At 40.1% G+C, this 27,056-nt stretch overlaps 1 protein-coding gene across 1 annotated transcript in view; it reads right to left on the reverse strand.

Annotated features, from left to right (window-relative positions):
- Positions 1-27,056, reverse strand: part of CADM1 (cell adhesion molecule 1) — a 340,448-nt gene that overhangs the window by 242,759 nt on the left and 70,633 nt on the right.

Here is a 27,056-nt window from a genome sequence, read left to right on the forward strand (position 1 = left end):
ACATTCTGACCAAAATTGTGAGAACAACATTCCACACCAGGTTTTGAGCAGAGTCCAATCGGCTATGACCTGGACCACTTTGCTCACTAAGACGCCATGCGTAAGATGCCTTCAATTGCCTTTTTCTGCCTCTTACAAACTATGTGCCTTAGCATCAATCTGATAATGTCTCTCTCTGTCCAGCATAATTAAGTGAGGAAAGGATGTGTCCCCGAATCAACCTCAGTTACCCTGTTACTCCCTCATATCCAAAAGATTTCTAATCTCACTTGATTCTTTTCCCCTTTAGTCCTTTATATGCTGTCTCTTTGCCATTTTTCTTTTCTTGGTATAGCTTAATTCAGAATTCCTCTCTAAGAAAAAGAAATATACAGTCAAGAAGGGGGGGTGTGCAGATGGAGAAAGAGCAATAGAATAAATGCTAAGAAGGAAACGGGGTACCGTATGCCTGTTTACAGAGCTTCAAAAAAATGTGTGGTGACAATGACATGGGCGCAGATGGGCATAATTAAAGCAGAAAGGCGCTCTTAGATGCTTCAAAGGGGGTAATTCAGCTAAGAGGGAAAGTAACCAAACATATAGGATATGGAAGATATTTAATTAAAAGATAAGTTTAAATACTTAATAAGGATGACGATGACTATTTGAAATTCATAGCGATTTGAAATTCATGTTATCTGGGTACCTGATCTATCAGACAGTAGGCCATAGTCTCTACCCACTGCAACTGACTTTTTTCCTGCAAAGCAAAACATCATAAACCCAGCTTATTATGTGGACTCTACCAGATACTTATCCTTTTCAGAGGAAACACAAGTATACCTAGAGCCCTCTGTGAGTCTTGATCTTTAAGTCTCATTACCTTAATGGCCTAGCACAATGAAAAAAAAAAAAAAAAGACAAAAAACATTGATGGTTTTCCACCTGCTAACACATCTGATGGCGAAAAATAAATACATGAATAAATAAAAGATAACTTTTTTGAAAAACTTATGGTTACCAAAGGGGACAGGTGGGGGGTAGGGATGGATTGGGGTTTTGGGATTGGCTTATGCACACTGAGGTATACCGAATGACTGGCCAACGGGGACCCGCTGTATAGCACAGAGAACTCTACCCAATATTCTGTGGTAATCTATGTGGGGAAAGAATCTGAAAGAGAATAGATGTGTGTACCCATATAACGGAAACCCTTTGTTGTATAGCAGAAATTATCCCAACCTTGTGAATCAACTATACATCATTAAAGCCTTTAAAAAAATGAAAAATTGTACAACACCAAAAAAAGATAACTTTCACATGGGGCTTAACATATTTAATTAATCAACTAAAGTAAAATTTAAGAAAATACAAAGAAGAAAAGAAAATGCAAAGTCTGTACATCCCCAAGTCCCCAAGTTTGGCTAAAGCAGAGCACAATGTTCCTACACTCACAAAGGACCATCACATCCCATCAGACCTTTCTGCTGTGGGGTCCCCGGGTAGAATGTCTGACATAGTCACAGGAAAAGACAATCAAAATCCAGTTGCTCCCATGACCATAAACATGCTTCTCGTGCACTCAAATGAAAAAGCATATACCCTGATGACAAACCCCTGCAGATTTACAGCGGGAGCCAATGTTGAGCATAAAATCCTAACCCTGTCTGTGTGCATGCAGCACCTATGCAATAAATCAGCATAGAGCCCAGCACAGGATACCTCTCACTACACAACTACACATATTAATTACAGGTTTAATCACACATATTAATAACACCTAGACTGTAATTGCCATGTAGCCATGTAAGCCTAATCAAGGAAAACTAGAATTATTTGCATAAGACTTGTAATGAAAAATATAACGACTACACTAACAAGATAGGGATAGGAATGCATATCTGTGACAAACTGTTTGTGTCAAGAAGAATAGAAAGTGATTCTCTTTCCTGAACATTATTTCAGGCCCATTTAACACAATCTGTACCACTCAATGAATGTTCAGTGTCCTACACACATCAAATCAGATTTGGATAATGTTCCTGACTTCAGATAAAATTTCATTACTATATTTAGTTATGGAATGATAGGAAATGCTTACATTTTTAAACTTAATAAAAAGTGGGGTATGCTAAGAATTAAGAGAACCTGGCTCCAACTTGCCATGTGCTATTTAAACAGCAAAACAAATCTATCTATTGGTGACCTCATGCCGTCTCTGACTTAATTTCACCCTTCAAATAAACAATTTTAAAAAGCATGGTCAAAGAAAGTGGGAAACAGTAGAAATCCTATTGAGAAGAATTTCCCCAAACCAAAGTTAATCATGGGTCATCCTTAGTATGCAATTTTATACACCCTCATAGGCAAACTGGAACTTCCAAAGTTTTTGCAGTTTCATTTCTCCAAAGGGAAATAAAGTTTGATAATAACAAATACAGAGTCAATTAAAATACTACAGACACTCTGAACTCAATAACTTAGGACTATAACGAGGTCTCTCCATTCTAATTGTTGTCGAATTTTTATAAACACTTCCTTATTAGACTAAAACCAAAAATGTTTACAAAACTCTAAAATGATAGATGTCAAGGGTTTTTTTAATGTAAATCTTGGAACTATCCTGGTTTCACTTTTAGCAATATATGTGGTTTTTTGTTTTTTTTTTTTTTTTTTTTTTTGCTCACAACTAAATCAAGTTGATGTGAGAAAGTATAAAATAGCTATATGAAGCGAACCGAAGCAATTTTAAAAAACGAATACTGCATCTGCTCTTATAAACAGCTTTATGAAGCAAACTTCAGTATTTAAAAAAATTGTACTGAATCTGCTTTTGAAAAGTGATTCGTGATTTCATGTCTTTATGAGGAAGAACAAGAGTCTCCCAACGGATGCTTAAGTAGAGGACCAGGGAGGCAGTCAGCTCATCAGTGGCACAGCCTCCTATGAGTCATTATCTTTGTGGAGAAAGAGACGCAAAATCTTGTTGCTGAGATTTGCCTTGTCCTGTCTGTCATTCAGGACACCAATGAGTGAGGTCTCTACTTCTACATCATTATTTACCATTAACATATCCTGAGCCAATTCAAAACTACAGCTATTTTACAAGCAGCAAGAGCCCTTACCCATTAAAAATGGCTAATAAATAGCCAGGCACCGTGATGGAAGAAAGCAATATTTTCCACAAGAAATAATACCATTTATCTTTTTCCAAAATTTTATTCACACCTCAATTACTGTTCATCTGTCACCATCACTCCTAAAACTCAAAGAAAGTAATCAACCGAAAGATAAATTCTCATTGAATTTTCACTGTGTTTACACATAAGAAAAGAAATTAAAAACTACCACTTCCTTCAGCCATTAAATTAGGCACGCTAAAGTTTCTTGGTAAAAACCTAAAGAAATGCCTGGTTTATTTACCCATGGGAGGGGAGTTGAGAAAAGGTAACATTTACACATGTAAATGTTTGGAAGATTTCAAAATGTTTGCTCACAAGTATTCTGAGCTCTCCTATGTCATTCAATATATATTAAATCAATAATGGCCCAAAAGTCATACTTTCTTCTTTCATGAATGTTTATGAGATTATTACTTTCTGGACAACAAAACAAAAGATAGACCAACATTCTCGGTCTACCTCAAGCCAGCTTTTTTCAGGGTTCCTCTTACTGCAGAAACATAACATTCTTAATAACAAATTAAAATAAAAGTTAAATCATAGATGCTAAAGTTTATTGCATGCTTACTATGTACCAGGCACTGTTCTAGACACTTGGCAAATATTAATTCATTCCAGTCTTGAAACAGCACTAGGATGAAGATACTGTACCTATCTCCATTCTCCAGACAAGGAAACCATGGCCCAGGAAGACTGCATAACTTAGGATCCCAGGAAGCCTGGCTCTACTGGGCTAAAGTTAATCCCAAGGCAGTATCTGCCACCACTCTCATTACACTATACTCAAAAGGATTCATTCTTTATACAAATACTATACACACACAGCATATGATTGTTAGCTCATTAAGCAATGCTGCATTAAAATGAAGTCCTCTTCAAGAACCATTTGCTTATTTTTGGACTTTTATTTCCATGAAAGTATGTGATTCGGGAATAGAAAAAGAAAACACCCAACATTTCTGTTATGTAAAGAAGGGCATTTTAATGATACTTAATTGCATAATATATTTATTAGTTCAGTTATCTTAATATTAATCATTTCAGCCCCCATAGTTGTTAGCAAGCAAGGAAAAGTCATCTAACATAAAAAACATACCAATTGCTATAAAATTAATTCCTACCCTACTAACACTACAGCCTGCCTCTATCACAGAATATGCTTTATTGATCTCTGAAAGATTCTGCAATGCATATACAAAGACAACAGCCCACAACATTAAAACTGTAGCTCTTATCAAAGATGCAGAATTTCATGGAGTCAATGAAAGCAATAAGACTGCTTGAATTACAAGGGAAATCACTAACCAATCAAAGAGCATCTGGCGAAGTTGGACCCAATGAACAACCAGGAGGGAAAGTTGGCAAAGATGAAAAATAGGCTAAGCACTTGGAGACGGGGAGGATATTCAGTCATCCAACCTCATCAGAAAAACTGCACAGCAAAAACAATCAGCACTTGATCTTTGCCATTCTAAGAATTACAGAGATGCAAATATAGCTTAAATGTTTAAATGTTGCTAAATATAAGATAAAATAATATTCCTCATTTTTAGGTTCACTTTCTGTGATAAAGTTCAATCAAATCCCTTCATCTCTATTTACTATGAAATTCTGATACTTACTTTAAGTGAATTCACTACAATGACCTTTTCCAGGCAACAATTATCCTCTAATAAGGAGGATCTCCTGTACGCGAGAAATGTGCACTTTAACAGGAACTCACAACTTCAAATTTGGATGAAGGAGAACTAGCATACCTTCTAGAAGAGCAGTCCAATGAGGGAAGAGTTTTGAATCGGAAAAACTGGCTTCTAATCCCTGTCCAACTGCACAAGAGCTGCAGTGAGTCTAGAAAAATCCCTTAGCCTTTCAGTTTGCACACCTGAAAAATAGAACATCCCCTAACTCATGGTGCTATTAGGGAGATAAAATGAGATTGAGCATGTGAGAGCAGTTTTTAATCTACAAGACACTAACGAAAGGTTGGTATGCTTAACACTCCACCACCATTACCATGAGTTGATAGTCAATTTCACCAGGCATTTATCACTCATATATTACATATTGATTGACTTTCAGTTGCATACCTTAGATGCTGAGGGAAGAAACCAAAAACAAACAAAATATCCGCTTTTAAAAGTCTGCTTAACAACCTACGGAATAGGAGAAAATAGTTGCAGACGATGCAGCCACCAAGGGCTTAACCTCCAAAATATACAAACAACTCATATAACTCAGCAGCAGAAAAACAAACAGCCCAATTGAAAAATGGGCAGAAGACCTAAACAGACATTTCTCCAAAGAAAACATAAAGACAGCCAGTAGGCACATGAAAAAATGCTCAACATCACTAACTATCAGAGAAATGCAAATCAAAACTACAATGAGGTACCAGCTCACATGAGTCATCACATCACATCATACCAGTCAGAATGGCCATCATTAATAAGTTTACAAGTAAAAAATGCTGGAGAGGATGTGGAGAAAAGGAAACTCTCCTACACTGTTGGTGGGAATGTCAACTGGTACAACCACTATGGAAAAAATTACAGACATCCCTCAGAACACTAAACATAGAACTCTATGTGATCCAGCAATCCCACTCCTGGACATATATGCAGACAAAACTACAATTCAAGATTTATGGACCCTGTGTGTTCATAGCAGCACTATTCACAATAGCCAAGACGTGGAAAGCACCTAAATGTCTATCGACAGATGAACAGATTAAGAAGATGTGGTACATATACACAATGGAATACCACTCAGCCATTAAAAAAAATGAAAACAATGCCATTTGCAGCAACATGGGTACAACTGCAGATTCTCATACTAAGTGAAGTAAGAAAGAGAAAGACAAATATCATATGGTATCACTTATATGTGGAATCTAAAATATGGCACAAATGAATCTATCTACAAAACAGAAACAGACTCACAGTCATAGAGAACAGTCTTATGGTTGCCAAGGTGGGGGCGGGGGAAGGGGAATGGACTGGGAGTTTAGGCTGAGTAGATGCAAACTATTACACTTGGAATGGATAAGCAATGAGGTCCTGCTGTATAGCACAGGGAACTATATCCAATCACTTGTGATAGAACATGATGGAAGATAATATGAGAAAAAGAATGTATATATATATATATGTGTGTGTGTGTGTGTGAGACTGGGTCACTTTGCTGTGCAGCAGAAATTGACACAACACTGTAAATTAACTATAATAAAAAATTTTAAAAAATAAGTCTGTTTGAGTTGTGAGTTTTCACACTTATAAGAGAATGTTTTCCTTTTAAAAACCAGTATACAAGGCAAATAAGTATTGATAACATCAGAGCTGTGAAAACAAGAAACAATGGAGCTCCTAACAACTAGTATAATCAGGGTCGGCTTCCTGAAAGAAGCTGCATGAAAGAAAGATTAAGCCCAAGTGATCTCAGAGTTGAAAGGCCTTACATCCACTTCACTGTACTTGGTTCCTCCTACTCCTTTTGTGTCCTTGGAAAAGGAGTCCCCAGTACACCAACTATAGTGACAAAGCAACATGGGGCTCGTGCCTACCTTCAATTCATTACTATTGACTGTGCCACGTGCCATGGCTGGCATGAGGTTTAAATACTGTAGTGGCATGGCTCTTCCGCTGATAATGCCAAGTCAAACCATTAATATACAACTCCACTGAAGGCACTGACAGAAAATTTTAGCTCCAGGTCATGCATTTATGAAAAGATAATCAAAGACACATTTTTGTGAAAAGCAGGAATCATATTCAAAGCGTTGCATCTTTGGCCAATTGTCCGCAGCTTTCCTGTATTAAATCTCCAGAGGGAAAAAAATATGAAACAATATATTTCTATTTTTGCCCATCAGAATCACTAAAGCCTGATATGAAGTGAACTGCTCAGATTGTAAACAAGGAAGGAATAAATCTGCTGGCTAACAGTAAACTCAAGTACACAAATCACATCTAGTATTCTTGTAGACTCTCCTTATCAGTATTTAAGCAGCAGAGACAGAACCAACAACCACAGATAAAGCACACCACGCTATTTAAATTCATCTCATGTTCAGGTATCCTAGTATTCTGTCCTATACAAACCTAGATGGCTTATTCTCAGATTCGATACATAACCACAGTGCTAACTTGTTGGGTCTACTATCAGAGACAGTGGCCACTGACCCCCTTCATGCTGGTTAACTGCAAGGATCATAGACACAGACACACACACAAACACACACACACACACACACACACACACACACACACACATTGATTTTGTACTCACAGTCTAAAAACGAAGCAGGCAATAAGACGTGACCAGCTAGTAAAGAAACAAAATTAGAAAATGTTCTGTACATTCTTCCAGCTTTTTCAAACTCTTCAAATAATTATTGTTTGGACCTAATCTTATCAGCCACAGGGCATTCAATTTAATGTAGAAATGAGAAGAGAGAAAAGTTTCTAAAACAATATAGCAAAAGCAGTTGCAGTGAACTGAGTGGCTTTTGAGATGAACATGTATTAACTATAAACAGAAATTTTTAAATAATTCAATATTTAAGTGTAGATATGTTTATAGAAACACAGAAGAGGGAAAAACATTCCAGGGAAAATGTGGGCCAATACACATCTTTCTTTAACCATCCTGGGAAAAACAGACTTCAACTCACTTGAAAACTGTCTGGCTGGAGACTACACAATTTCCCCCCATAGCTCATTAAACTGTTATATCACCTTGACAGCCAGTTCCTGCAAAGTTAAATGCAAATCAAAACATTTTTAATTGAATCATGCAATATATGACTAAGGGAGCTCCATGTTTATAGGAAACTTGTGGTGAAGTAATTCATTACTGTGCTAAAGTAACGACATCATGCCTGATAGAAATAATTCAAACGTTAACATACCAGGTCTGCTTAAAGCTGGGGACACCTGCGGTGAAAAGATGCTGAGTTTATACTTATCTACCTCAAGTCATGTGACTCTGACTCTTTGACACCTTATGCAGAAGTGGATAAGAAGCAATACTGATGAGTAGTAAAGGAATTCAATTTGACAGGAAGAAAAACTAGCTCGCCCTCCTCTCCTGGCCGTCACAAATAAAAACGAGTCTTTCCTCAACAAAGGAAGATTTGATGAAGACACTAAGAGAAAAAACATTTGCCTTACCCATTCTGGAATGTGAAGGTCACCGGTGGCTCAGTGGTTATGCTCTGTATATTTTGATAATGCACAAAAAAAAAGGACACTTCTTGAAGAACAGCCCGAGGGTATAAAGGGGAATGGAACACACAAGTGGTTTGTATGATTAGCCTTAACAAGAAGGGACAGTCCACTGTTCTACGGGTCGCGCGTCACGTGATCTATTTACCGCCAAGATGGCTATATTTAGAAAATTCCTTCAGTACATGAGACCTGAGAGATAAATATCAAACTACTACCCTTCCAGGCCTCCAAAAAAATTATATTAGCCTCAGGAAAGCATGGGCCATTGGGGGTTTGCTTCAGCAGAATCTGAGCCAGAAATATTACTCTGTATTATACTTTTAAAAAAATCCTGCTGCAAATTGCATTCAGTGAAACACTTTAAATTGCTCCATACTCGAGATCAGAGTTTATACATATTAATGTCAAAGAGCCTATAGCCCAAACCCCACTGTTTATCACTACCTGAAAAATTAAATTAAACATACCACATTAAGCAACCAACCAAATTCGATCTCCATTAAACCCCGGCCAAGAGTGAGGCCTTGACAATAGGATTGAAGAGATTAGGGCTTAATTTAAACAGAGTGACTGCAATAAAACAATTCAAATGTGAGACTTTACAGGAGCAAGTACCTAAAGCACCTCAAGACAAATATTTACATAAACTATACAACATCATAATCTACTAACGATAAAAGATTCAGGAATGCATTAAATCATAATTTAGAATACACATATTACAGAAGGGAAGGACGGAGACTGCACTGCTAACTGGGTCCTATAAATGAATGTGCAGCGAAGGTTCTTTTGAAGGCAAGAGACAGGATCAATAAGGGGTGAAAATGTAAATGTATTAACACAAAGCAAAATGGGGTTCTATGGTCTATGGTCGGCTACTGACAGCAGATTATACTTCCCAAACACCTTGGAAGTTATTATCCTTAGAATCCCCTTCTCATTTCATTCCATCCTTATACCATCACAATCACATACCTTTCACTTTTCTCCAGTTCCTAAAGAATTTCCAACCATGTGCCTTTTCTAACATAGACTGCTCCTTTATTTTGATCTCCAAACCACCCTGTCTCACAATCGTGTTTCGTCTTTCACACACACTCTCAAACACTCCAGTAATTTTAAAAAATACTGGTCCCCTTTGCCTTCTTTCTTCCCCAATCCCAATATAAGGCAAAAGAATGCTGCCCGTGGAATATTACTCAGCCATAAAAAAGAATGAAATAATGGCATCTACAGCAAGATGGATGGACCTAGAAATTATCATACTAAATGAAGTTAGGTCAGACACAGAAAGACAAATATCATAGGAGATCAGTAACATGTGGAACCTAATAAAAATAAAAAAATTAAAAAAAAAAAAAACAGGAGTTCTCAGCAGAAACAAATCCAACTAGGAACCATGAGGTTGTGGGTTCACTACTGTGTAATAACCTATATGGGAAAAGAATCTGAAAAGGAATGGATATATGTATAACTGATATACTTTGTTGTACACCTGAAACTAACCCAACTTTGTAAGTCAACACTCCAATAAAATACTCCAATAAAATTTATTTTTACAAAAGAACACTGGGAGTTCCCATCGTGGGGCGCAGCGGAAACAAATCCAACTGGGAACTGTGAGGTTGCAGGTTTGATCCCTGGCCTCGCTCAGTGGGTTAAGGATCTGGCGTTGCCATGAGCTGTGGTGTAGGTCACAGATGTGGCTCAGATCCCATGCTGCTGTGGCTCTGGCGTAGGCTGGCAGCTGTAGCTCCAACTGGACCCCTAGCCTGGGAACCTCCATATGCCACACGGCTGCGGCCCTAAAAAGACAAAAGACCAAAAAAATAAATAAATCAATAAAAGAATGCTGGCTTTAAGAAACACCATAAACATATTATTTTTAATTTTTTAACTCAAGCAATAATTATTAAAAGTACAATTATCAGAGATTTCCAGGTTGCAAAAATGTCCCAGTTAATGAAACCCATGTTTTCACGTTCATAAAGCCAATACCCCATCTGGTCTTTTAAAGCAGGAAATTAACTGAATCCTCTAGAGAATTAAGAAATCTCTGACCATGAACCTGAAAATGAGCCCCTGAGAGTCAGTAATCTGATTAGTTTAACTGGGTGAACACGACACCAGAATGGACCTTAGATGGAAGGATCCAGAGCTGGGAACAGATGCTAGAATCAGGAAGTGGCTTCCAGCCAAGTCCAAAGTCAGTCCCTTGACTTTCTATAAAGATTAGGCAAGGGGACACATTTTTTGTCCTTAGCCACTTTCATCTCAATTGTGCCCTAGCTCTGAAGGCCATTTATCTGAATAGTGAGTTGATTTCTTGATCAATGAATTCAGTTTAAGGCTTCCCAGGACCTGGTCCAAAACCTCACATGCTCATCCTGTTTCCTTGGAGACACTCAGGAGACACTCACCATTCTCAACTGGTGTGCATATCAGAATCACTTAGGGATCTTTTAAAAAGAAATGCACCTGTCCACGGTCCCTACCACAACTAGTGAACTAGAAGCTCCAGGGAGAAGGCCCTAAGCAGGAAGTGTACTTTTTAAGTTCCTTAAGCTCCTCTGAAGCACACAACCAGTGCAGCACCACTGACTCAGGATGTAGAACAAGGGGCATACACTAACATGTCACACAGGATCACCACACAAAGAACGAGACAGACAAACAGCAGAGACTTTGGAGTTGACTTCCTCACGACAGTGAACCGCCCCTCCTCTTCCTCTTTCTCTGCTGGTTGAAAGCTGTCAGCCAGGCTCTGGTCCCCTGGGCAAAGGAAGCATCCAATAGCCCTGGCACTCCTCCGGAATATTCAACAGGTTGTGGCAGGGGGTATGGACTTTGAAAGTTGCCATTATACTACTAGAGCTGGCATCCTGGAGTGTCACAGGTGTATTGATAATTGACTCAGTCTGTTTTGTTTACAATTTCCTGCCCAACAAATTGCATGTTTCTGCAGATGTCTAACAAATTCAGGACATTTAATTCCTCAGCTGCCACCATCCTGCTGTTTCCACCCTCCTCATCCATTGGTTACGATGGTGTCCAAAGACACATTCACCAGCATTAGAAAAGGTCATTAAAAAGCTTACAATCATCTGTACCCAGATGGACAGGTCTCCAGCCAAAACAGGGGAGGTTGCCCCTCAAAGGAGGCCCAGAGGACCTGACTCCAAGCAGTACCACAGTTAGCTTTTTAATTATTGTTTGTGAGTCCTGAATTATTTACATTTCAGCTGTAAATCTTAATGACCCATGCCATGTTCTTCTTGGCTTACTGATGGTAAGCCAAGCCAAAGCAGTTTCATTTACCTGATTCAACGCTGCTGTAGGATGGGGGCCAAAGAAAAGTGCATCTTCCTAAATTGTCTTACATGGCTTCTTGGAACAAGTCATTCTTGCTTGGATCCTTGTCTAGGTCATTTGCCACACACTTATCAGTTAATTTCCCACTGCTTCCCTACTCCTTATCATCCAATGGTGCATTTTCTAGGCAAATGACTCACTTGCGTAGGATTTCTAGTTTTAAAATTCCTTGTTCCTGGAATTCTGCGTTGCACACACACACACACACAAATCTGACTTTATGTGACATCAAACCACAGTGATTTTTTTTTCCTTAAAAAACAGTGTTCTGATAACATGTTACAGATACTTAATACGGTGGCACCAGTTTCCCCAGTAAAGGTTTTAAGACCATAATACACCCTGGCCAAGTCTGGCAAGATCTTCACCACTGAAACCAAACGCCCAAAAAGAGAGGTTCAAATGGCTTTTCTAAAACACTCAGCTTGGAGAAATCAAATCAGTCCAAGGTTTCAGCTAACCTTGACCAGATAGATGAATGAGATAAGGAAAGATTCTTTTGCTCCCAACTACCTGACAAACCTGGAGATCCCTGTCCTAAGTGCTGACCACCAAAGCACTAGGAAAAGCAAATTCTGAATTCCTGCCTTCCCACCTCTAAGGGGAACATCTCAGCCACTGAGCCACACCTTTTCATCAGAGCTACGCTGCTTCCCCTCACTCTTTCTGTCTCTGCCCTTCAGAACAGACGTGCTCACCAGCGGTGCCAAACTGTTCGACTCATCAAGTTTAGGAACACTGCATACGAAATGCAAACATTTTCTTCCATTCGGGCAAACATTGGCACAGGAAACTTTCTTTCCAATGCTAACAGCAGGGAGCTTAAAGAAAAGTTCAGTTTCTAGAAGGGTGGGGGAGAGAAAAAGCTAATTCTAAAAATATGTCATCAGCAGCACGCCACTGCCAGAGAAAATCGTACGTGGTTCCCCCAAGCACAGTTCACGCCAATGAACTTGACAGCTTTGGAGATCACTTAAAAGAAAATTCGTTGCATGAGGCCTGCCAGATACAAAAGAGATCGTGTCTCAACAGATAAGACTTGATAGATCCTCATCTTAAATATTGCCGTACAATGATTATGTGAACTCAAAATTAGCATTTTGTCACATAGCCACACACAGGCGTGTGCCCTCAGGATATTCTTCCTGGGAATCCGCACTGGAATCCGGCAGTTAGCTTTAAAATCTTGCTACTACGGTTATCAGTTCCCTGGAAAATAAATGAGAGGACATCTGGGCCTACAAGAAAAATTACACAGCTCAACTTATAAGCCACTTTCCCCTTGTCCACAGGTGGGTCCAGACAAGGGAAACAATTTTAAGCTGGTTGCAAATTACAGGTGTCAGGACCTTCTCTCCAACCCACCAGATGCTGGAAAATGTTCTGCTCTTTCCTAAAGGGGGTCTATTCAGGAGAGTTTCCCATTTCGACATAATACTCAAGATACCGAAAATCAGGCCTGAATATGCTCGTTTGACCCTAAGTTGCAGCTCTCAAACCTCTGATTAAAAGGAAAAGCAGAAAGGCATTACAACACCCCAGAAAGCCACAAAACTAAAAGGCTCCATCTTCAAGAAGATTATCTCCAGTTACAACATGATGCTGGTTTGAGAAATGCCCAATGCAGCAGTGAGCAGAAACATACCAATCAAAAAGGTTTCCCATCTCAAGAGGGACAATATAGCAGCTAAGCTAGCAAGTCTGCTGGAGAAGCCAAACCTATCTGTTTTCTCATCCTTTCAGCCATAACCTAGATTTCTGGGTCCCAGTTTAAACTGAATGGACCCTTTTACAAGTACAGCTCCTTACAAGAGCACTGATGGTTCACTTTGCCCTTCGAGATGAGAGAAAACCTATAGGCTGATCTTTAATATTTAATATTTAATGTGTTTTTAACACATCAGCCCTTTAGATTTAATTCCAGACTTAATGCACCTGTCAGGAAACTGACTGCGATGGTTTTATTGCACCTATACATTTTTCTGACATTCTGAAACAGGATTTCAAAAGATTCTGCTGTACCCCAGAAAATTCCAAGCAAAGTTCAGTTTAACTGTTTTGAAAACACCCTCAGGAAAAAAAAAAAAGTTTTCTTCTACAAAAAAAAATAAAAGGCATTTTTTTCCTACAGCCAAAAATGAAAAGTGGTTACTAAACACACTAAAATATACACCTAGAAATGCTGCAGGCATTGCTTTTTAAAATAGTTGTGCATTTTTAATACAGCGAAGACAAAAGTTAAGCCTTAGTGACAACTGGATAAAACCTAAATATGCTCTAATTTACGTAGCCACCCACCTCCCACACTCAAGGGAACACCTAAGGGAAACAAGTGTAACACTAGTTTGATGCTGGAAATCTTACCTTTCCATTAAATGATGAAATTATAGAATATGCACAAATGATGTGACTGAATTTAGAAACTTCAGGGGGTTGTTTTTTGTTTTGTTTACGGAAAGAGAATCTTCAAGGTATGTTTTACATTCATCTTTATGGATTATACTAGCACCTGGATAAACCAGACACACCTATGACTATGTAGCAAGAAGGAGAAGAGGACCACGCTGAGGGAGGGCACAAAATCTGGATTAATACGTTCTGAGCATTTCCAGGAGGCACAACAATTTTTTAAATACAGAATGATCTCTCCTTTTTTTTTTTTTTTTTGGCTGTGCCTGTCGCATGTGAAAGTTCCAGGGCCAGGGATCAAACTCTTGCCACAGCAGCAACCCAAGCTGCTGCAATGACAACCCGCTGCCCCACAAGGGAACTCCCCCTTCTTTTTAATTAGAAAGAGAATGCAGTGTGTTCTCTACATCATGGTCCTTCTTCCCTCCAAGAATATGATGGCAAGCTGACTTTGAACATTATTAACTAATATTGATTTAAGTGGAGGGGGAACTCTTGAAGTTTTTCCTCATCTGAAATGCAGAACACATACATATTTTACCAAAAGGTTTACTATGCATATTAATCTTTTATGCATTTTATTCCTCCAAGCGTGAAAAGAAACAAGTTGAAGTAATAGAGGTTGCCAGGTGTTGGTGGCACCCATTCCACTGTAATGACAGCCATGACTTAAGGTTTTGTCTCGCTCTACTCTTCCCATGAATTGCAAATCTTCAGGTTGCCACAGCAACTCTATATACCGACAGGTAAGCTTCAGGAAGCATCCCGGTCATCTTTCCCATCTTGTTTGCTTTGCATCAGAGGGCTCCAAACTCTGTGCCACCCGAGAGCAGCAGGGGATGGTTCCCCTTACAGAGTTATTCTAGCGCACTGTCCGGTTGCTGCGATTAATCATTCCTGCTTCTTGAGCTGACACATCGAGGTGGGGAAACGACATCCTAAATGAGCAGAGCTGATTACCTGGGAAAGCAATTCTTCAAGATAGCACAGCTAACTAATAGCTCCATCTGCTACACATAAACACATTCCAGGGCCCCAGAAGTCATGTCAGACTCCAACTCACAGAGTTGGGGCCTCGCTGCCAGATTTCTGTGTGTCATCACAGGTGTCTGATGAGCACAGAAAGTACTTGAACTTTTCTTCCTCTGTGGGGTAACCGGTGCTCCATCATGTTAGGAGCACCAGCTACCCAGGAGAAGAGATTTTAGTAGGCATTCAGACTTTGATTTTTTTTTAAATAAATGTGAAATAAGACTTTGATAAAAAGCTACCTGAAGCACACACAAAGAAGTGGTAGGACAGGCCTGTGGTCAAAAACACTTCTCTAAAACACAAACAAACAACAACAAAATTCCAGAGATACCAAAGATAAAAAGCTTTTCCATCTCCCAAAATATAAACTGGTATATACTGTGAAAGATTTGCAGCTCGTTTGAAAGTGATTAAATAAAAATAGAACCTTTAAAAATGGTGACAGTGCATCCTGGTTCTGTAAATTAAACAAACTTAAGAAGGCTGTGGTTAGGATTCATCAATAAGCTCAGCAGACAGTTAAACACAATTTGGCTAGGAGAAGCGGAGCTCTACCAAGCTATTATTGTAGACGAAACTATAAATGGCTCTCACAACTTTTTTTAGAAATCTAAACAACCAGCCGCTTCTTAAATCACCCTACAAATTCGGTGGGTTTTTATTATTAACACATCTTTGATAACAAAAATCAAATGCCAACATCTCAATGTTGGGTGTTTAAGGCGGCTGCACAATTCTACTTGCCTGTCCAAAGTACTGGCACTTTACAGTAGCTGCATTTAACCCAGCCTCTGTATCAAATGGGGAACAGGCTCCAGCTCTTTCCACATTAGCTGTGATTTTAATAACATGCCAAGCAAAACAGGCGAACGTAATAAGTTTCATTGCACCCACTTCAACAACAGATAAGCACCTCATTTTCATACCGTTTCCACTTGTTGCTAGGTAACCACACCATAACGAGACATCTCTCGGCATTATGCTGAATGCATCCTCTTCACCCAAATTTGATGTGCTTTGGGCATTAAATACTGTTATTTTAACCATACCTATCCCTCCAACGGTTTAAGCTAGGCTTTCGATTGTGACATAGGTTTGGGAGATTGTTGCTTCTGAGGGGATTTTGATGTGCCGAGATTCTAAAAGATACACCACAATAACATTTCTCTCTTCCCCAAAGCAAACCCACGGCATCATCCAATGAATTGATAGCCTGACACTTCACAGATAAAGTAAACCCTCTCCAAAGATGTCCACACTCTGCCCTCTTAACCGTAGACGATGTCAATTAAAAACTTCCTTACTGCTTTACGTGACCATGAAGGGAACTTTGTAAGCAGGGGTCTGTGTGGAGTCAGGCTTCACCTGCGGGCTTCAAACAGAAAGCCTTTAACTAGGCGCATCTAGGCCAAAGCGGGAACCCCATCTGTCAGCCAAACAAACCAGCTTTCTGCTGGAGAAAGGGAAAACTCTGCGGGAACAGATGCAGCCCGACCTGAGATACTGAAGGACTCAGGCGACAAGGAGGCAGGAGGGCTACCTGCAGGAAAGGCAACAGACACTGACATTTTAAAAAGAAAATAAATCTTAGCAAGCGGCACCAGGCATCTCCTAAACATGAATTTTCTTTTGAGCTTCAGGAATATTTTATCCTACATGATTAGTGGATGCCTGAAAATGTTTTATCACCTCCGCTTGTCAATGGGGCTGAAGGGTCTCTCTCCCACAGGATATAAACCTGAAGGCAACTAATCAATGGGGCTGAATGGTCTCTATCACACAGGGTACCCAACTGCAGGAAGCTAATCACTCTCCCGAGCAGTACTCAAGACTGGGAACCAGAGCCCAACCCTCGGCCTCCTGATGACCCAGAGTTGTGTTTGTAGGGATCCAGTGCTGCTCCAGGTATGGCTGCCTGCTCTCCTCAGAGGCAGGGAGTGGGGTTCACACGGCAGCATCACTCCCCACCTTAAGTCTTAGCTGGCTGAGCAATCCCCGCCCCCCTCTTATGTGCACCCCCATGGTCTGAGAAGCAGGATTTCAAAAGGTTTTGCCCCTGGATCCTCCCTGGGGACCCTGGTGCGGGCGTGCCTGCGGGGAAGCACCTCACTCCTGCAGGCAGGGCAAGGTCTTTGGGGGGGTCTGCCGCGCCATGTCTGGGGACATCCAGGAAGCTCCTCCTTGACTCACCACCCCCTCCTTCCCTTTGGTGCTTCTGTCCACAGCTTGGATTTGACCTATTTGAGTTTTCTTTCAAATATGGATAATTTTAGTGGGAATGGCAGGGCTGGATCTACTATTCACGAGGAAAAACTGACTGAGATGAAATGGAAGGAGAGATCTGATGGAAAAAGCAAGAGCCAGGAAAACACTGCTGTGTCTCCCAAGGCATGTATGCGAACAAACCTCGCTTATTTGGCTCTAGAACCCCATGAACACTAGGGAGGGAGTCATCAACGCATCACTGAGATAGCACCTCACACCGGTCAGAAGGGCCATCAGCAAAAAGTCTACAAGCAGTAAATGCTGGAGAGGGTGTCAAGAGAGGAGAATCCTCCTACACAGTTGGTGTGGATGTACATTGGTATCGCCAGTACGTAGGTTCCTTACACTACTAAAAATAGAACTACCCTATGATCCAGCCATCCCACTCCTGGGCATCTATCTGGAGAACACCACAATTCAAAAAGATACATGCACTCCAATGTTCACTGCAGCACTATTCACAATAGCCAAGACAAGGAAGCAACCGAAATGTCCATCAACAGAGGAATAGATAAAGAAGATGTGGTACAAATATACAATGGAATATTACTTGGCCAAAAAAGAATGAAATAATGCCGTTTGCAGCAACATGGATGGACCTAGAGATTATCAGACTATGTGAAGTAAGTCAAAGAAAGACAAATATCATAAAATCACTAATATGTGGAATCTGATTCTGAAAAGCTACGAAAGAACTTATTCACAAAAAAGAAAGACACTCAAAGATTTCAAAACCAAATTTATGGTGACCAAAGGGGAAGACGGCAGGGAGGGGAAAATTAGGAGGCTGGGATTAACATACACAATACTATAGATACACAATAGGTAAGTAACAAGGACCTACTGTACAGCAAAGGGAAATCTGCGCAATACTCTGTAATAACCTGTATGGGGAAAGAATCTGAAAAAGAATGGATATATGGATAACTGAACCGCTGCTGTTCCCCTGAAACTAATACGACATTGTAAGTGAACTATACTCCAATGAAAAATTCTTTTTAAAAATCTCTTTCTTTTCCATATGAGAACATCACTTGGTCCACTCTATTAACACAAAACTCACCTAATTACTGACAGAAAGTCACTGTCCATCAGCCAGATGTAGAAGATATCAATAAAAATTTAAGATGTGCATATACTCTGGTCCAGCAATGCTATTTCTTGGCGCGTATCCTAAATGAACTCTTGCCCATGTGCACAGGTACAAGAATCATCACCGAAGTGCTGGTTTACATTAGGAAAAATCTGCATTCAATCCATATGCCTATCAGTCAGAAGCCTGCTAAATAAACGAGGTTATATGTGTGCTATGGAGTACAAGGTAGCACATAAGTGGAAAAGAACAAGCAAAACCTGCATGTAACAACAGGGCCAGACTTCTAGGACACTGCTGGGAGTGTGTCCAAAACTTCTAGGACACTGCTGGGGGTGTGTGTGAAAGCTGCAGAATGAGGAGTACAGTATGACGCCACAGATGCTATCCCATAGTGCTTCTGTGGATTTTATGTTTATATCTACATCTAAATAGATAGATAGATAGATAGATAGATAGATAGATAGATAGATAGATAAATAGATAGATAAATAGATAGACAGTAGTAAATAGATATAGATAAGTAGATGATAATAGATATAGGTAAGTAGATAGATAAGAGTAAATAGATAGATAGTAGATATAAGTAGACAGATAGATAAACAGACAGATCAAAAAGTACAGAAGAAAACAGAAGTTAGCTAAGCTAAGACAACTGTGGATCCATCAATACCCTCAGCCTTTTCTAAAATATCTTTAAAGGGAAACATATTCATGTATTTCTTGACTAATTAGGAATTTTAAAAAAAGAAAATATAATTATAATAAACTGGGGAGTAAATAAAGTGGACAATGTCAGGAACCAAAGGAAGTACATCGGGGTCTTCCGAGTTCTATCAAAGGACCAGCAGATGAACTCACTCCTCCTCCTCCAAAAGCGTTACTTTCGAAAAGCATTCCAAGACAAGAGTACAAAGACTTCGAAAAAATAGTCCTCGGTGGATTGTGACTTTATGTAAGTTTAAAACATCTAGGTGTGTATTTAAAATATCTAAATATTTATGGATTCCTTTAGAAAAGAGCTGACTTCACCAAGATAACTACCTTACCACCACAGGGCAATACATCCATGAAACGGAAAAATAACAATAAAATAATGATTCTTATAACGCCTTCAGGATAATTGGCTGTGGGAGAAAATATATAAATGGAATTCATTTATATAAAAGGGAATCTATTAAGAATGGCAAGAGTCTTTGCATCTGGTGAAATTTTTTTGAGTTTGGAATTGTGCCTAGAAGTCATCAGATTTGTTGCTAGTGAACCCCCATCTGTCATAGCTTGCATCTGAACTATATATAGCTCTTATTCCCCAAATCAATATGCTGTGTGTTCATGTAATCTAGTATCCAGTCTAGAAGCTTCACAATTGTCTATAAGCTCCCGAATTCTTATTTTCACAATTCCTTGCTTTGTTATAATTCTTAATATACAACTGACAGGATGTAGAGATGCCATTTAAAGACTTCACTCACCAAAGGTTGGTTGTGGAGGGGAAAAAAAGCTAGTATTTTGTGTGTGTGTTGTGTGTGTGTGCCTGCGTGTGTCCACGTGCATGTGCACGTGTGTGTGTGTGTGTGTGTGTGTGTGTGTGTGTGTGTGTCCACACATGGATGGAAACCAGAAAGGATAAAATTACAAAACATGCTTCGTTACAGTTAAGAAGTTATCAACTCAAAGGATTTCACAGAGACACATCATCTATGAGGCTAGGTATCTGGTAGGCCCAGCTTTCCAGAAGGTCAGAGCTCCTTGGGGGAGCAGCTAAGTCACTCAAAAGTCTAAGTCACGGACAATGCTTAACTTGATTACATAGAAGGTGATGGGCCATCACAATTTATTACCATACCTTTTATACACATCTAATAGTCTTAATTATCTAGTTTTCCAGCCTATAACAAAATCAAAACAAAACAAAATTTTAAGGGAAAAGAAAAAGCTGAGAGCAAAACGAGAGACAAGAAAAACTACTCTTTTGTTTGTTTTCTTCTGTGGTTTTGTTGTTGTTGTTTATTTTGTGTGTGTGTGGTTTTTGTTTTTGTTTTTGTTTTTGTTTTTGTTTTTAAGGGCTGCAGGTACAGCATACAGAAATTCCCAGGCTAGGGGTAGAATCAGAGCTGCAGCTGCCGGCCTACGCCACAGCCACAGCAACACAGAATCCAAGCCACATCCACAACCTACACCACAGCTCACAGCAATGCCAGATCCTTAATCCACTGAATGGGGCAAGGGATTGAACCCGCATCCTCACGGATACTAGTTGGGTTCATTTCCGCTGAGCCACAACAGGAATGCCAAGAAAAAATATTTTCAAAAATTATTGAGCACCCAGAAGAGCAGAGCTAATTTCTGAGTACAGAATGGACAAAGCAACCAATCCATGGGAATGTTAATTGATATTCTACACGATCCCAGGTCATTTATAGAAAACGGAATTCAACCTACCACGTTTTCTAAAAGGCAGAGAACTGTGTATTTGATCTGGGGACAATTCTCATCCAACAGCATGCACTGAGTTTGTCTGGTGAGCTCTACTGAGTTGACAGGGCCATGAGGTTACCAAATAAGGTAGATAAAGCGATTGTAGGGGTGCCAATAACAATCTTATCAAAACCAAAGATGTCCGGGGGGGAAAGGACTTAGTGTGGCTTGTCACCTGCTTAATCCCCATGAACAGAGCAGTGCCTGGCACCTGGCACTTGCTGAGCGGATGAGTGTATAAATGAGATGAATGAGATGTTGAAGAAATTTATGAATCAGCAGGTTGGGAAAAAAAAAAAAAATGGACTCCAGGTTCCTCCAAACCTTATAAAACTAGAGTTCGAATTAAGTATAAAAAATTTTAATATTTCACGATCACCTGGGAAAAAACAACTTGTAAGGAATACCATGAAGGAACCATTATTAGGAAGAGACAGTAACGGGAAACAAATTTAGAAAGAGAAAGGGAAAGAAAAAGTTGATGTCTTTAATTGCCTAGCTTCTTCCTAAGCCTCCAGGTCGCCTGCATTTCCTCTCTTCGCTTCCTCAGCCCCTCCAGCTAAGGGGGGCACAAGGCACGGTGTGTGTCCTGGAGCCTATAGAGATCTCTAAAGTGGGGTGTTGAGCGAGCCTGACAGCCTTTGTTTACTTAAGATTTACCTCAAAACTTCATTTTTCACTTTGAAAGGCTTTCTTCCTATTATGTGTTTCAAAAATAAATTCCATCAACATTAAATCACATCTTCTTGAATTATAAACCTATCAAGCGGAGGGAATTAGCCTTAAGCTGCCAACATCAAAGCAAAGGAGCCCTGCCTTTGGTGAGAACCCGCCTACCTGATTGATGGCTCTGTCCTTGCATTCAGAGTCATGCTAAGTAGAAAACAAAGAGGTTATCAAATTTCAGTAATTAATAGGAGTAAACATGAGTTGAGCTAACAAAAGCAATTACTTGGAATTTTAGTGCTATTATCACAAGATTTCATGTTTTGCCTATTTCAATGGAAAGCAGAGATTAAAATGAATGCCTCAGGACTGGAGATTTGGTCATTTCATTCCAAAGTTACCATCCACCTGTGTAGCACAGTTGACAGCTAATTTAATACTCTCCTCCAGATAAAATAAATTACTCTGACTTCAGTTTATAAAGAATAAAAGACTCCCCAGTATTTTCACTTATTTTTGATATGAGAAAAATCATTTAAATTTTCTGAATTAAAATCGGCAGGGAAGGTGGCAAGCAGCACGTGTTTGTTTCTGAAGCTATCTTTACATTTTGCTGACGTTGCTGGAAATATTGTACTCTGATATTATCTTCTGGCTTGGGTCTGCATCTTTTTGCACTTATTTTTTTTAAGTCATTACTGAGTGCTTCTACCTCTTTAATTATATTAAAAGGAGCAGGAGGAGTAAGAATGACAATTTCCTTTCTTAAAGATATAAAAAGGGAGTTCCCACTGTGGCTCAGCAGTTAACGAACCCAACTAGTACCCACGAGGATGCAGGTTCGATCCCTGGCCTCGATCAGTGTGTTAAGGATCCAGCGTTGCCATGAGCTGTGGTGTAGGTTGCAGACCAGACTCGGCTCAGATCTGGCATTTCTGTGGCTGTAGTGTAGGCCGGCAGCTGCAGCTTTGATTTGACCCCTAGCTTGGGAACTTCCACGTGTGTCCGTAACCCCCCCCAGGCCCCCCCCCAAAGACACAAAGAAAGTCCCAGAAAATTGGAAAAGACTGACAACTATTATAAAAAAGATACAAAGTTTAATCTCGAAGAAGTAAAATAAGAATTATTTCATATTATTTAATATGTCAGTACAAAATGTCACGAGATGACCTGACTCTGTCATCCCTGAACCGTCCTTCTTCCTCAGAGCGCACATCCAACCCACCACTGAACCTGTAGATGTGGCCCCTAAATACTGCTCAACTCCACCCACTTCCCTCCCTGCCCCCACACCACCACCCTAACACAGGCCCACTGTCTCCCCTTGTCCACACGGCAGCCTCCTAAACCATCAGTATCCATCTGCATCCACTCCCACCCCTCCTCGCTGTGGCCAAAGTCTTTTGTTCCAGAAAACAGCTAGGATCATGTTATCTCCCAAGCTGCTTAAAACCCAAAGCCTTCCCGCGTCTTTTAGAATGAAGTCCTGCAGGGCCTGAGCTGTCTGGCCACTACCCACCTCTCCTCTCACTTCTCTGAATCCAGCCACCATGGCCTTCTTTCAATTCCTTCAGTGCACCTGGTTCCCTCTGGAAAGTTCTTCCTGTCCTTTGTAGCCTAGGTAACTCACATCCTTGCTTCAGACCACAGTTCAATCATCACTTCCTCGGTGAAGTTCACAGCTAATCGTCCAGACCTGATCAAGTTCTCATAGTTTGTGATTTCATGGCATAAGTTTCTCCTCCATAAGACATGGCCCACATTTGTGTCACTGTCGACTTAATAAATAATTCGATTAAGTATATTTAATAATTGCTCCTTGACTGCAAGGAGCATGAGGGCAGAGGCCAAGTCTGGTTTTTGCTCACCACCGGCCTCATCCACCCAGCACCTCACACATACTAATTAAATAACAATGTCTTAAGTTAATGGATGCAGGCATTAGGATTATCCATTCGGGATCTGTTTTCCTTAGTGGACTGTGAGGTCAGAGATTCTGCCTTTTTCCCTCTTAGCATCTTCAGCATCTAGCCTAGAGCCTGGTCCATGGAAGACTGTTGATCAATACATGTTAAATGAGTGCCTGAGAAGACTAAACAAATGTTTTTTAAAATATCAAAACAGTAGCTCTGACCATCTCGTGGAATGATTAAGAATTCCAATATTTGTATTGCTCAGGAGAGTCAATTACCCAAGCTTCCTGCAATGCTGTTATATGAGAAGAGATTTGTGGAAATGAGTTTAAGGTGGTTCTCATAGCCTAAGGGTATGACACATCCACCCACTTAAAACTGCTCCCTTTAGACCAACGCAACATGCCCTGCTCACACAGGACAAACAAAAATCTGCCCACACACATTTTTGCTTAAACAGGAGTCTGTGCAGAAGGAGAAAGAAATTAACTCCTATGCACTTCGGACAGCTTGGTCTCCCGCCCTAGATTCACACAGCATTCTAAGATGGCCAAGGCCAACTTCCTGGTCAAAACCAGGTGAACACAAAAGGTACTAGTATTTCAATAACATGCCAAATCATGGGGAATGTTCAAGGTCCAACCTGTCAAGTTCAAAGTCTCTTTAAGGAGTTTGGTAAGGCCAATAAGGGTAACACATACATCTGTGCTGGTGTTTTGGCGGGGGGACAGATGCATAGCCCCCAAACCGTTACAACACCATGAGACTTAATGTGTTGACTATTGTACAGTGCCTTTTCTTCTGCAAAGCCATGTAGATAACATTTCAACAATAACCACACATTTCTCCCTGCGGTATAGACACATACAAAATGCATTAGGAAAAATGCCAATAACTGAAATGCTTTTCTCCGTAGCTCTATTCAACTGAGTGCCTCCCAGGTGCCACAGAAGTGCACAGCTTTCTGAATCTGGTTCCAAAGGGAGCTCAAAGTCAATAAGCCTCCTCAGCTATCATCCAGCGTGACTAAATCACTCCAAGGGCAAACCTTTCTGAATTATGTGACCATTTCTTTTGCAGAGTTTTACCGAAAACGGCATGCCATAAACCAATTTAATTCAAGGTAACCCACACTGCTGGGTGAAACAGAGCCCCAGAAATGAATACAAGGAGGAAAATGCAAACGTTTCAAGTTACCCAGGATCTTCAATCACACAGAGCAATGAGCATAAATTAATAAACCAGGAAGCTTCCCAGGACCTACAAGGTATCATTCCACAGAGAATCCCCGTTTCCCATTATTAGAATAAACCTGTCACCACGCCGGGGTTTTGCCTCTTAAAGAGGTACAGCCAAGAAAATTCTTTGCCAATGAGAATCACACTGTGCAAACACGTCAGCTGGTTCAATGATGTTCAGAGGACATTCTGGGATGCCTTTTATGTTGTGCTCTTGCTAGCCGTGGACAGGAAGACAAGGGAATTCTCCACTCAGAAAATACTCAATTATTTTAATAGGATTACATTTTAGATTGACAATGTTTAAAGTAGCCCCCTGAATTTATTAGCCTGCCAGCACTTCAAATAAGTAATTTTAATGCTAAGATCTTTTAAGTTTTAAGTAAATGACTGGCAAGGAGTCAAAAAATTTCCTCCAGCTTTCTAAACCACGACACGCCAGCTATCAAATGGGAGTTCATGAACTCCCGAGTAAGGACCTTCACACTGGGTTCTCCGTGTCTATGATTTACCATAGTTTTAAATACATGAGTCTCTCTGAACTTTTTTTTTTTTTTTTTTTTTTTGTTCCTCCCCTTTGGTTTCCAAAAGCATATCCTGACTTGACAAGATAAAGGCTGACTGCAAGGTTCAATCAAATCTCTGTCAAAGGCATCATATTCTTTAGTCCCTAAGGCCTTACTGTTCCTTCCCTCATCACCCCGCCCTTCTCCTTGGCAACAGACACACTGACAGTATGTACAGAGAACCCACCATATGCAAGACCTCAGCAAACCTGAGTTAGAATCCAGGCTCTGCCATTTCCTACTCTACTTTCAAGTTTCTCTCTTTCTTTCTTGGCCATGCCCATAGCATGTGAAAGCTTCCGGGCCATGGATTGAACCCGAGTTTCAGCAGTAACCCAAGCCACAGCAGTAACAATGCCAGATCCTTAGCCCACTGAGCCACCAGGGAACTCTGACTACCTTCAAGTTTCTTAATGCTATAAGCCTGGTTTCCTCATCTGTAAGATTATCTTTCATTATGTTCTATCCCAAGAGATTGGATATAATTCCCTGTGCTATACAGCAGGACCTCATTGCTTATCCATTCTAAATGTAATAGTTCGCATCTACTAACCCCAAACTCCCCATCCATCCCACTCCCTCTCTCCTCCCCACTTGGCAACCACAGTCTGTTCTCTATGTCTGTGAGTCTGTTTTTGTTCTGTAGATTGGTTCCTTTGGGCCATATTTTAGATTCCATACTATCAGTGATTTCAAATGGCATTTGTCTTTCTCTTTCTCACTTATTTCACTCAGTATAAGAATGTCTAGTTGTATCCATATTGCTGCAAATTGCACTGTTTCATCCTTTTTATGGCTGAGTAGTATTCCATTGTGTATATGTACCACATCTCCTTTATCCATTCATCTGTTGGAATTTAGGGTGCTTCCATGTTTTGGCTATCGTGAATAGCACTGCACTGAACATAGGGGTGCATGTATCTTTTTGAATTACGGTTTTCTCCAGATAGATGCCTAGGAGTGGGATTGCTGGATCATGTGGTAGTTCTATATTTAGTTTTCTAAGGAACCTCCATAATATTTTCCATAGTGGTTGTACCAATTTACATTCCGACCAGCAGTGTAGGAGGATTCTCTTTTCTCCACACCCTCTCCAGCATTTGTTATTTGTAGACCTATGAAAAATGGTCATTCTGACCAGTGTGAGGTGGTACCTCAGTGTAGTTTCAATTTGCATTCCTCTAATAATTAGTGATGTGAGCATTTATTCATATACCTACTGGCCATCCAGACATCATCTTTGGAGAAATGTCTATTTACGTCTTCTGGCATAATGTTAGGTTCTAAGAGGACTTACATCATTGGATGGAATGCTCTTCCCTCTTGGAGACTGTTCAACTCCAAAAGAAATAGTAATGATAAGAAATGCAAGACTTGCTCAAAGGTAGAATGGAAAGTTCCATCACATTATCAAACACATAATTCTCAGCTTGTCCAGTCATTTCATCATCTGAAAAAGAAAGACTTTCTCTTTTTTCTTTTCCTGTTTTGGGGGCAAAGGGAGGAAGAAGGCTAAGCCTAGAGAGACAAGACATAAGGTCAAGGCCAAATGAACATGAGAAGTTAACACCATTTTCAAGTACGCTGCTAAACAACAAGGTCCTATTGCATAGCACAGGGAACTATATTCAATAT

Source organism: Sus scrofa, chromosome 9, assembly GCF_000003025.6.
Source record: "Sus scrofa isolate TJ Tabasco breed Duroc chromosome 9, Sscrofa11.1, whole genome shotgun sequence".
NCBI classification, from domain to species: domain Eukaryota; kingdom Metazoa; phylum Chordata; class Mammalia; order Artiodactyla; family Suidae; genus Sus; species Sus scrofa.